Raw genomic sequence first — 14026 nt, forward strand, 5'->3', positions numbered from 1 at the left:
TGGCTGTGTCTTTCAGCATGACAATGATCCCAAACACACCGCCCGGGCAACGAAGGAGTGGCTTCGTAAGAAGCATTTCAAGGTCCTGGAGTGGCCTAGCCAGTCTCCAGATCTCAACCCCATAGAAAATCTTTGGAAGGAGTTGAAAGTCCGTGTTGCCCAGCAACAGCCCCAAAACATCACTGCTCTAGAGGAGATTTGCATGGAGGAATGGGCCAAAATTCCAGCAACAGTGAATGAAAACCTTGTGAAGACTTACAGAAAACGTTTGACCTCTGTCATTGCCAACAAAGGGTATATAACAAAGTATTGAGATAAACTTTTGTTATTGACCAAATACTTATTTTCCACCATAATTTGCAAAGAAAATTCATTAAAAATCCTATAATGTGATTTTCTGGATTTTTTTCCTCATTTTGTCTGTCATAGTTGAAGAGTACCTATGATGAAAATTACAGGCCTCTCTCATCTTTTTAAGTGGGAGAACTTGAGAATTGGTGGCTGACTAAATACTTTTTTGCCCCACTGTAGGTAATAGGTGTCACACCCTGACCATAGTTTGCTTTGTATGTTTCTATGTTTTGTTTGGTCAGGGTGTGATCTGAGTGGGCATTCTATGTTGGATGTCTAGTTTGTCTGTTTCTGTGTTTGGGCATGATATGGTTCTCAATCAGAGGAAGGTGTTAGTCATTGTCTCTGATTGGGAACCATATTTAGGTAGCCTGTTTTGTGTTGGGTTTTGTGGGTGGTTGTTTCCTGTCTTTGTGTATTATGCACCAGTTAGGACTGTTTCGGTTTTCACGTTTATTATTTTGTATCTTGTTCATGTTTATTTCTCTTAATTAAAAAACATGAACTATAACCATGCTGCGTTTTGGTCTGCCTCTCCTTCCCAGGAAGAAAACCGTGACAGAACCACCCACCACAAAAGAACCAAGCGGCGTGGTGAAAGGCAGCGGAAGCAGGAGCAGCGCAAGGAGGAATGGACATGGGATGATGTATTGGACGGCAAGGGTTACTACACATTGGAGGAGATCCTGGCGGGAAAGGACACTATATAGGGAATATGGCTCTGATCTAAAGTAGTACACTATATAGGGGATATGGCTCTGGTCTAAAGTAGCACACTATATAGGGGATATGGTGCCATTTGGGAAGCACAATGGGAACATCAGCCACAGGGAGATTCTCAAGGATAGGACAGTGTGTCCAATCTGCTAATTGGGTGAAGGTTTGCCAGAGGTTTTAAACCAGCAAGTCATAGCATTGGAGGGATAGAGGGAGGGACAGAGGGATAGATAAGTAGAGGATAGAGGAATAGATGAGTAGAGGATAGGATAGAGGAATAGATGAGTAGAGGATAGGATAGAGGGATAGATAAGTAGAGGATAGGATAGAGGAATAGATAAGTAGAGGATAGGATAGATGAGTAGAGGATAGGATAGAGGATAGGATAGATGAGTAGAGGATAGGATAGAGGAATAGATGAGTAGAGGATAGGATAGAGGCATAGATGAGTAGAGGATAGGATAGAGAGATAAATAGAGGATAGGATAAAGGAATATATGAGTATAGGATAGATAACTAGAGGATAGGATAGAGGGGTAGATAAATAGAGGATAGGATAGAGAGATAAGTAGAGGATAGGATAGAGGGATACATAAGTAGAGGATATGATAGAGGGATTGATAAATATAAGATAGAGAGATAGAGGATAGAGGGATAGATGAGTAGAGGATAGGATAGAGGGATAGATAAGTAGAGGATATGATAGAGGGATTGATAAATATAAGATAGAGAGATAGAGGATAGAGGAATAGATAAGTAGAGGATAGGATAGATGAGTAGAGGATAGGATAGAGGATAGGATAGATGAGTAGAGGATAGGATAGAGGAATAGATGAGTAGAGGATAGGATAGAGGCATAGATGAGTAGAGGATAGGATAGAGAGATAAATAGAGGATAGGATAAAGGAATATATGAGTAGAGGATAGGATAGATAACTAGAGGATAGGATAGAGGGGTAGATAAATAGAGGATAGGATAGAGAGATAAGTAGAGGATAGGATAGAGGGATACATAAGTAGAGGATAGGATAGAGGGATAGATGAGTAGAGGATAGGATAGAGGGATAGATAAATAGAGGATAGGATAGAGGGATTGATGAGTAGAGGGTATGATAGAGGGATAGATACATAGGAAAGAGGGATAGATACATAGAGGATAGGATATAGAGATAAGTGGAGGATAGGATAGAGGGATTGATGAGTAGAGGGTAGGATAGAGGGATAGATACATAGGATAGGAAAGAGGGATAGATACATAGAGGATAGGATAGAGGGATAGATACATATAGGATAGGATATAGAGAGAAGATATGATAGAGAGATATATAGAGGGATAGATACATAGAGGATAGGATAGATGGATAGATAAGTAGAGGATAGGATAGATGGATAGATACATAGAGGATAGAATAGATGGAGAGATACATATAGGATAGGATATAGAGAGAAGATATGATAGAGAGATAAATAGAGGATAATATAGAGGGATAGATACATAGAGGATAGGATAGAGGGATAGATACATAGAGGATAGGATAGAGGGATAGATAAATAGAGGATAGGATAAAGGAATATATGAGTATAGGATAGATAACTAGAGGATAGGATAGAGGGGTAGATAAATAGAGGATAGGATAGAGAGATAAGTAGAGGATAGGATAGAGGGATACATAAGTAGAGGATAGGATAGAGGGATAGATGAGTAGAGGATAGGATAGAGGGATAGATAAGTAGAGGATATGATAGAGGGATAGATAAATATAAGATAGAGAGATAGAGGATAGAGGAATAGATAAGTAGAGGATAGGATAGATGAGTAGAGGATAGGATAGAGGATAGGATAGATGAGTAGAGGATAGGATAGAGGAATAGATGAGTAGAGGATAGGATAGAGGCATAGATGAGTAGAGGATAGGATAGAGAGATAAATAGAGGATAGGATAAAGGAATATATGAGTAGAGGATAGGATAGATAACTAGAGGATAGGATAGAGGGGTAGATAAATAGAGGATAGGATAGAGAGATAAGTAGAGGATAGGATAGAGGGATACATAAGTAGAGGATAGGATAGAGGGATAGATGAGTAGAGGATAGGATAGAGGGATAGATAAGTAGAGGATAGGATAGAGGGATTGATGAGTAGAGGGTATGATAGAGGGATAGATACATAGGAAAGAGGGATAGATACATAGAGGATAGGATATAGAGATAAGTGGAGGATAGGATAGAGGGATTGATGAGTAGAGGGTAGGATAGAGGGATAGATACATAGGATAGGAAAGAGGGATAGATACATAGAGGATAGGATAGAGGGATAGATACATATAGGATAGGATATAGAGAGAAGATATGATAGAGAGATATATAGAGGGATAGATACATAGAGGATAGGATAGATGGATAGATAAGTAGAGGATAGGATAGATGGATAGATACATAGAGGATAGAATAGATGGAGAGATACATATAGGATAGGATATAGAGAGAAGATATGATAGAGAGATAAATAGAGGATAATATAGAGGGATAGATACATAGAGGATAGGATAGAGGGATAGATACATAGAGGATAGGATAGAGGGATAGATAAATAGAGGATAGGATAGAGGGATAGATACATAGAGGATAGAATAGAGGGATAGATAAATAGAGGATAGGATAGAGGGATAGATACATAAAGGATAGGATAGAGGGATAGATACATATAGGATAGAGGGATAGATACATAGAGGATAGGATAGAGGGATAGATACATAGAGGATAGAATAGAGGGATAGATAAATAGAGGATATTATAGATGGATAGATACATAGAGGATAGGATAGAGGGATTGATACATAGAGGATAGAATATAGAGATAAGTAGAGGATAGGATAGAGAGATAAAGAGGTTATAGAATAGAGGGATAGATAAAAACAATGGGTAGGACAGAGGGATAGATAAATAGAGGATAGGATAGAGGGATAGATACATAGAGGATGGGATAGATACATAGAGGATAGGATAGAGGGATAGATACATAGAGTGATAGATACATAGAGGATAGGATAGAGGGATAGATACATAGAGGATAGGATAGAGGGATAGATACATAGAGGGATAGATAAATAGAGGATAGGATAGAGGGATATATACATATAGGATAGAGGGATAGATACATATAGGATAGAGGGATAGATACATAACAGTAAAGACAACAATGTTTAGGTCCTGTGAAATGCTTCTGTGGAAAATTCATTGATAACTGGAGAAGGATGGATAGAGAGAGGAGAGGCTTGGAGGGAGGGAGCGAAGGAAAGAGAGACAGTAGGGAGACAAAAGCTCACCGTGTTTGTGTGTTTGTGTGTTTGTGTGTTTGTGTGTTCGTCTTTGTGTGTGTGTGTGTTTGTGTGTGAGTGTGTGTCAATAGAATGCCAAACTTTAATTTCACCATTTTGTACACAGAAAATACCCACCAAAATTAATATTGTTATAATTGTTTTTACAAAAAAATGCATCAAATTCATTATATTAATTTTGGTATCAATGAAAAACTGAGGTTGGACAGGCACATTAGCATTAACACATCTGTTAAGACCATTACAGTTAGGCAGAAGGAATGTGTGTGCGCGTGTGTGTGTTTATAATGCAGCAGAAATTATCCAGGTGATTAGTTAGTGTTGTCATTAGAGTAATAGGATCCAGTTATACCTTGCATTAGGGAAATTATTCTGTACCAAGAGAACTCCACCAGTGATGTAGGGAGGCAGTAGAACAGTGAAACATAGGCTTTTTCCCAAAAGGCCCTCTACTGCCTTAATAGACCCTATGGTGGACACCTTACTGCCTTTATAGAGCCCTATGGTGGACACCCTACTGCCTTTATAGAGCCCTATGGTGGACACCCAACTGCCTTTATAGAGCCCTATGGTGGACACCCTACTGCCTTTATAGAGCCCTATGGTGGACACCGTACTGACTTTATAGAGCCCTATGGTGGACACCCTACCGCCTTTATAGAGCCTTATGGTGGACACCCAACTGCCTTTATAGAGCCCTATGGTGGACACCCAACTGCCTTTATAGAGCCCTATGGTGGACACCCTACTGCCTTTATAGAGCCCTATGGTGGACACCCAACTGCCTTTATAGAGCCCTATGGTGGACACCCTACTGCCTTTATAGAGCCCTATGGTGGACACCCTACCGCCTTTATAGAGCCTTATGGTGGACACCCAACTGCCTTTATAGAGACATATGGTGGACACCCTACTGCCTTTATAGAGCCCCATGGTGGACACCCAACTGCCTTTATAGAGCCTTATGGTGGACACCCAACTGCCTTTATAGAGACATATGGTGGACACCCTACTGCCTTTATAGAGCCCCATGGTGGACACCCTACTGCCTTTATAGAGCCTTATGGTGGACACCCAACTGCCTTTATAGAGACATATGGTGGACACCCTACTGCCTTTATAGAGCCCCATGGTGGACACCCAACTGCTTTTATTGAGCCCTATGGTGGACATCTTACTGACTTTATAGAGCCCTATGGTGGACACCCTACTGCCTTTATAGAGCCTTATGGTGGACACCTAACTGCCTTTATAGAGCCCTATGGTGGACACCCTACTGCCTTTATTGAGCCCTATGGTGGACACCCTACTGCCTTTATAGAGCCCTATGGTGGACACCTTACTGCCTTTATAGAGCCCTATGGTGGACACCCTACCACCTTTATAGAGCCTTATGGTGGACACCCAACTGCCTTTATAGAGCCCTATGGTGGACACCCTACTGCCTTTATAGAGCCCCATGGTGGACACCCAACTGCTTTTATTGAGCCCTATGTTGGACATCTTACTGACTTTATAGAGCCCTATGGTGGACACCCTACTGCCTTTATAGAGCCCCATGGTGGACACCCAACTGCTTTTATTGAGCCCTATTGTGGACATCTTACTGACTTTATAGAGCCCTATGGTGGACACCGTACTGCCTTTATAGAGCCTTATGGTGGACACCTAACTGCCTTTATAGAGCCCTATGGTGGACACCCTACTGCCTTTATAGAGCCCCATGGTGGACACCCAACTGCCTTTATTGAGACCTATGGTGGACACCCTACTGCCTTTATAGAGTCCTATGGTGGACACCTTACTGCCTTTATAGAGCCCTATGGTGGACACCCTACTGCCTTTATAGAGCCCTATGGTGGACACCATACCGCCTTTATAGAGCCTTATGGTGGACACCCAACTGCCTTTATAGAGCCCTATGGTGGACACCCTACTGCCTTTATAGAGCCCCATGGTGGACACCCAACTGCTTTTATTGAGCCCTATGGTGGACATCTTACTGACTTTATAGAGCCCTATGGTGGACACCCTACTGCCTTTATAGAGCCCCATGGTGGACACCCAACTGCTTTTATTGAGCCCTATTGTGGACATCTTACTGACTTTATAGAGCCCTATGGTGGACACCCTACTGCCTTTATAGAGCCCTATGGTGGACACCGTACTGCCTTTATAGAGCCTTATGGTGGACACCTAACTGCCTTTATAGAGCCCTATGGTGGACACCCTACTGCCTTTATAGAGCCCCATGGTGGACACCCAACTGCCTTTATTGAGCCCTATGGTGGACACCCTACTGCCTTTATAGAGCCCTATGGTGGACACCTTACTGCCTTTATAGAGCCCTATGGTGGACACCCTACTGCCTTTATAGAGCCCTATGGTGGACACCATACCGCCTTTATAGAGCCTTATGGTGGACACCCAACTGCCTTTATAGAGCCCTATGGTGGACACCCAACTGCCTTTATAGAGCCCCATGGTGGACACCCTAATGCCTTTTATAGAGCCCCATGGTGGACACCCAACTGCCTTTATTGAGCCCTATTGTGGACATCTTACTGACTTTATAGAGCCCTATGGTGGACACCCTACTGCCTTTATAGAGCCCTATGGTGGACACCTTACTGCCTTTATAGAGCCCTATGGTGGACACCCTACTGCCTTTATAGAGCCCTATGGTGGACACCATACCGCCTTTATAGAGCCTTATGGTGGACACCCAACTGCCTTTATAGAGCCCTATGGTGGACACCATACCGCCTTTATAGAGCCTTATGGTGGACACCCAACTGCCTTTATAGATCCCTATGGTGGACACCCTACTGCCTTTATAGAGCCCCATGGTGGACACCCAACTGCTTTTATTGAGCCCTATGGTGGACATCTTACTGACTTTATAGAGCCCTATGGTGGACACCCTACTGCCTTTATAGAGCCCCATGGTGGACACCCAACTGCTTTTATTGAGCCCTATTGTGGACATCTTACTGACTTTATAGAGCCCTATGGTGGACACCCTACTGCCTTTATAGAGCCCTATGGTGGACACCGTACTGCCTTTATAGAGCCTTATGGTGGACACCTAACTGCCTTTATAGAGCCCTATGGTGGACACCCTAATGCCTTTTATAGAGCCCCATGGTGGACACCCAACTGCCTTTATTGAGCCCTATGGTGGACACCCTACTGCCTTTTTAGAGCCCTATGGTGGACACCTTATTGCCTTTATAGAGCCCTATGGTGGACACCCTACTGCCTTTATAGAGCCCCATGGTGGACACCCAACTGCCTTTATTGATCCCTATGGTGGACACCCTACTGCCTTTATAGAGCCCTATGGTGGACACCTTACTGCCTTTATAGAGCCCTATGGTGGACACCCTACTGCCTTTATAGAGCGCTATGGTGGACACCCTACTGCCTTTATAGAGCCCTATGGTGGACACCCAACTGCCTTTATAGAGCCCTATGGTGGACACCTTACTTCCTTTATAGAGCCCTATCGTGGAGACCCTACTGCCTTTATAGAGCCCTATGATGGACACCTTACTTCCTTTATAGAACCCTATTGTGGACACCCTACTGCCTTTATAGAGCCCTATGGTGGACACCTTACTGCCTTTATAGAGCCCTATGGTGGACACTCTACTGCCTTTATAGAACCCTATGGTGGATACCCTACTGCCTTTATAGAGCCCTATGTCGGACACCTTACTGCCTTTATAGAGCCCTATGGTGGACACCCTACTGCCTTTATAGAGCCATATGGTGGACACCCTACTGCCTTTATAGAGCCCTATGGTGGACACCTTACTTCCTTTATAGAGCCCTATCGTGGAGACCCTACTGCCTTTATAGAGCCCTATGATGGACACCTTACTTCCTTTATAGAACCCTATTGTGGACACCCTACTGCCTTTATAGAGCCCTATGGTGGACACCTTACTGCCTTTATAGCGCCCTATGTTGGACACCCTAATGCCCTTTATAGAGCCCTATGGTGGACACCTTACTGCCTTTATAGAGCCCTATGGTGGACACCTTACTGCCTTTATAGAGCCCTATGGTGGACACCTTACTGCCTTTATAGAGCCCTATGGTGGACACCTTACTTCCTTTATAGAGCCCTATGGTGCACACCTTACTGCCTTTATAGAGCCATATGGTGGACACCTTACTGCCTTTATAGAGCCCTATGGTGGAGACCTTACTTCCTTTATAGAGCCCTATGGTGGACACCCTACTGCCTTTTTAGAGCCCTATGGTGGACACCCAACTGCCTTTATAGAGCCCTGTGGTGGACACCCTACTGCCTTTATTGAGCCCTATGGTGGACACTCTACTGCCTTTATAGAGCCCTATGGTGGACACTCTACTGCCTTCATAGAGCCCTATGGGGCCTGGTGAAAGGTAATACATAAGGAATAGGATGCTATTTGGAACACACAGGGCATTTCATTATGAACCATCTAAGCTGTTATGCCACTGTTTTTACAGAGCCTCAAGGTATTCATTAAACAGTACGGGTTCCACAGGCCTATAAAATATGTATTTCCCATTACTTGGCATTTACACCAATCAGATAAGCTCTTAAGCCAATAATTGGGAAAAATATCAGAATTGGGCTGTCTGTGTAAACACAGTCTTATTGTAGACTCTGCTTTCATCCAGATTATCCACTCTTCCATAAAGGCAAGATTTGTGCAATATACGACTGATTGTTGTCCTATGGACAGAGTCTCCCACCTCAGCTGTAGATCTCTGCAGTTCATCCAGAGTGATCATGGGCCTCTTGGCTGCATCTCTGATCAGTCTTCTCCTTGTATGAGCTGAAAGTTTAGAGGGACGGCCAGGTCTTGGTAGATTTGCAGTGGTCTGATACTCCTTCCATTTCAATATTATCGCTTGCACAGTGCTCCTTGGGAGGTTTAAAGCTTGGGAAATCTTTTTGTATCCAAATCCGGCTTTAAACTTCTTCACAACAGTATCTTGGACCTGTCTGGTGTGTTCCTTGTTCTTCATGATGCTCTCTGCGCTTTTAACGGACCTCTGAGACTATCACAGTGCAGGTGCATTTATACGGAGACTTGATTACACACAGGTGGATTGTATTTATCGTCATTAGTCATTTAGGTCAACATTGGATCATTCAGAGATCCTCACTGAACTTCTGGAGAGAGTTTGCTGCACTGAAAGTAAAGGGGCTGAATAATTTTGCACGCCCAATTTTTCAGTTTTTGATTTGTTAAAAAAGTTTGAAATATCCAATAAATGTCGTTCCACTTCATGATTGTGTCCCACTTGTTGTTGATTCTTCACAAAAAAATACAGTTTTATATCTTTATGTTTGAAGCCTGAAATGTGGCAAAAGGTCGCAAAGTTCAAGGGGGCCGAATACTTTCGCAAGGCACTGTATATACACTACTGTTCAAAAGTTTGGTGTCACTTAGAAATGTCCTTGTTTTTTGAAAGAAAAGCAAATTTTTCGCCATTAAAATAACATCAAATTGATCAGAAATAGTGTAGTTAATATATATTTTTTAAATGGAATATCCACATAGGCGTACAGATGTCACGACGGTCGGTCCCTTTCCTTGTTTGGGCGGTGTTCGGCGGTCAACGTCACCGGCCTTCTAGCCATCACTGATCCATTTATCATTTTCCATTGGTTTTGTCTTGTCTTCCTTCACACCTGGTTCCAATCCCATCAATTACATGTGTATTTAACCCTCTGTTTCCCCTCATGTCCTTGTCAGAGATTGTTTGCTTGTATGTGATGTGCATGTATTATGTTGTTGTGCGACGGGTTTTGTACCCACTTTTGATGTTTTGTACATTTCTGTTTTTGGAGTTTTATCAGCATTTATTAAACAACTCCGTTTTAATCCCACGTTGTTAATTGATCATTAGAAAACTATTTTGAAATTATAATAGCACAGCCGAAAACTGTCGTCCTTATTAAAAACATATTTTCTTAGGGCTGCAATCCCGTTAACGGGATCGATATGACAACAGCCAGTGAAAGTGCAGGGCGACAAATTCAAAACAACAGAAATCTCATAATTAAAATTCCTCAAACATACATGTATATTATACCTTTTTAAAGGTAATCTTGTTGTTAATCCCACCACAGTGTCCAATTTCAAATAGGCTTTACAGCGAAAGCACCACAAACAATTATGTTGGGTGACCACCAACTCACAGAAAAACACAGCCATTTTCCAGCCAAAGAGAGGAGTCGCAAAAAGTACAAATAGAGATAAAATTAATCACTAACCTTTGATGATCTTCATCAGATGACACTCATAGGACTTCATGTTACACAATACATGTATGTTTTGTTCGATAAAGTGCATATTTATATTTTAAAAATCTCAGTATACATTGGTGCGTTATGTTCACTAGTTCCAAAAACATCCGTGACCAGGACCTAGCTCTCTGCCAGACAACTGACTCAAACAGCTCCCATCTGGCTCCACAACACAGTAGAAGCCTCATTCAAGTTTCTAAAGACAGTTGATATCTAGTGGAAGCCCTAAGAAGTGCAACTTTATCAATATCCCACTGTGTATTCAATAGGGGCTGGGTTAAAAATCGGTCAACCTCAGATTTCTCACTTCCTGTTTGGATTTCTTCTCAGGTTTTTGCCTGCCATATGAGTTATTTTATACTCACAGACATCATTCAAACAGTTGTATAAACTTCAGAGTGTTTTCTATGCAAAACTAATAATAATATGCATATATTAGCAACTGGGACTGAGGAGCAGGCCGTTTACTCTGGGCACCTCTGGGCACCTTTCATCCAAGCTACTCAATACTGCCCCTGCAGCCTTAAGTAGGTATTAAAGAAGCAATAAAACGGCCTTCTTTAGACTAGTTGAGTATCTGGAGCATCAGCATTTGTGGGTTCTATTACAGGCTCAAAATAGCCAGAAACAAAGAGCTTTCTTCTGAAACTCGACGGTCTAATCTTGTTCTGAGAAATGAAGGCTATTCCATTCAAGAAATTGCCAAGAAACTGAAGATCTCGTACAACGCTGTGTACTACTCCCTTCACAGAACAGCACAAACTGGCCCTAACCAGAATAGAAAGAGGAGTGGGATGCCCCGGTGCACAACTGAGTAAGAGGACAAGTACATTAGAGTGTTTAGAACTGCCCTTCCAAGAAGGCTCAAGGTCATTTTCCACAGAAATGACGTGAAATCAAAATTTGCCCACGAAGGAGCGCGGCGCTTTCCTGTTCAAGCACATCACAACAACTTGAGTCCAAAAATGTATTATGCTGTTCCATAAATGATGTAGGATGCCACAGAGATATGTATACTGTAGCTAAGAAAGTAATACTAAGTGTACGTTGTTTGGTAAGCTGTTAGTAGCCAATGTGCCTCACCCTAATAATTTGGTTTATTTTCACCAAAGCAGTAGTGTAAACACATCGTTTGTGGCCGGTGTGTGCTTGTTTGCAAACTTTTTTTTGTACAGCTTTGACAGTGCTACTGATAGTACAGTGTAAGAACGGCCCATGTTCTGAATTCTGTCGCTGTACATTTCAAAAGTGCTGAACAAATAGTTATATTGACTACGTCCATTGGCACTCGCTCATTAATGTCTTAATCGAAATGATGGATTGCCTCTTATTAGCCCTTTTGCCATAGTTGTACATCTCAATTGTTGGTAGAAACCACATTTGTTTAACCCTCCTGCTGTGTTCCGGTCAAATTGGACCGATTTACAAGTTTTCTCTCTGTAAAATGTAGTTAATTTAATCTGATAGTCATAAGGTTCCATGACTTTGTCCACACAGGGCATCTGAACACACAAAACACATTTAGATGATTTTCATTACATGTTGGGTGTTTTATTTAACATTTGTCCACCTGTGGTGTTCCCAGTCAAAATGACCGGTCATTAGAAATGAATGGGTGAGACTACAATTAGTGTAGAACATTGAGTTCAGGCATATGCCCATTCATCACACACTTCCTCTCCCAGACCCCCACATGCATGTGTGTTTGAGCGCACACACACACACACACACACACACACACACACACACACACACACACACACACACACACACACACACACACACACACACACACACACACACACACACACACACACACACACACACACACACACACACACACACACACACACACACACACACACACACACACACACACACACACACCTACCTCTCACTCCCCTTCTTGGCTTCCATGGCAACCCCCACGGGAACCACACATTCTCACAAACATCCACAACATTGTTTCAATAATATTTAGAACTTTTCTTGCAGCTCTGGTATAGAAAGCTTTTTTGAGGCCTTGTTCACAATTAATTCTGTGGCAGCACAATGACCAAACGATATACTGTATGTGAGGCTCTTGATTATATCTTTGATCATGACACTGGTGAGGAGGAGAGAGTCCTTGTTAAACTTTGACACAATGTAGTCTGTGATAAACAGCACAATATGTTTCATCTGAGTATTTGTTATAGTCAAAATAATACATACATTATGTGTTTTCTACTCAAAAATGAGTTGTATGAGCTCTGGTCAATGAGGCCTGCTTGCCATAAATAGCACATAGAAGTTCAAAACTTGTAATGTTCACATGAACTTAAGTTATAAAAAGATCTAACACAACATTAGGTGATAATATATTTATTATTATGGATTTATAATCAGCTATAATGGGTCATTTTGGGCCGGGAACACAGAATGAATTAACATGAAACAAACACAACAGGAGGGTTAAGCCAGTCAGCCATATCAGCCATGTTTTGTTTTAAAGGCAGTAAATGAGGCTGAATGAACTGTTTCACTGCCAGACAAGGCTCCGCTGATAGCCAGGTGTAGCAGTGGTAAGGTGATGGGACTCTGCTGTTGGGACTCTGCTGATAGCCAGGTGTATAAGTGGTAAGGTGTTGGGACTCTGCTGTTGGGACTCTGCTGTTGGGACAGCTTTCTGTAGGCCCTAACACTTTGTGGGCAGCGATTATCACCGTTATAGTGCAATTAATGTATTGTTTAGTGTTGTGTTGCGTAGTGGCTTTGCTGACCTGCATCCCACATTTTTTTTTGCCCCACCAAGATTTACATGCTAAAATTGCCACTGAAAATAATTGATATCTGTATCGCCATAGACTACACCATTGCTGGCTTCCGGACCTCCAAGCGTTTATTCAATTTGGATATTATTTGGATTCCGACAGCAGTCGCACCATTGGAAGACATAGCTTGGACTGTAGCCTACAAAAACCTTTTTCGTCTCTTTTCCCGAGATCCATCAAACACATTTGGTGTGTCTCTGACATCATAGTGGTCTCTGACATCATAGTGGTCTCTGACTTGTGGTCAGACTCTCTCAGGTGGAACAAACTTACACCTGTGCCTTTTTTCAATGCTGATTTGAGATTTTTTTTCCCGCAAACATCCTTTCTGAATATTAACGTCATCCTCGGAGTAATCATATAGGTTTTCAAAAGTATCTGTAATCTGATTACAATATTTTTGTTGGTAACGCAACGGATTACAGTTACCATTTTTTTGTAATCCCTTACATGTAACGGATTACATGTAATCCATTACTCCCCAACCCTG

This window comes from Oncorhynchus mykiss, chromosome 31 (genome assembly GCF_013265735.2).
Source record: "Oncorhynchus mykiss isolate Arlee chromosome 31, USDA_OmykA_1.1, whole genome shotgun sequence".
In the NCBI taxonomy this organism is placed as follows: Eukaryota; Metazoa; Chordata; class Actinopteri; order Salmoniformes; family Salmonidae; genus Oncorhynchus; species Oncorhynchus mykiss.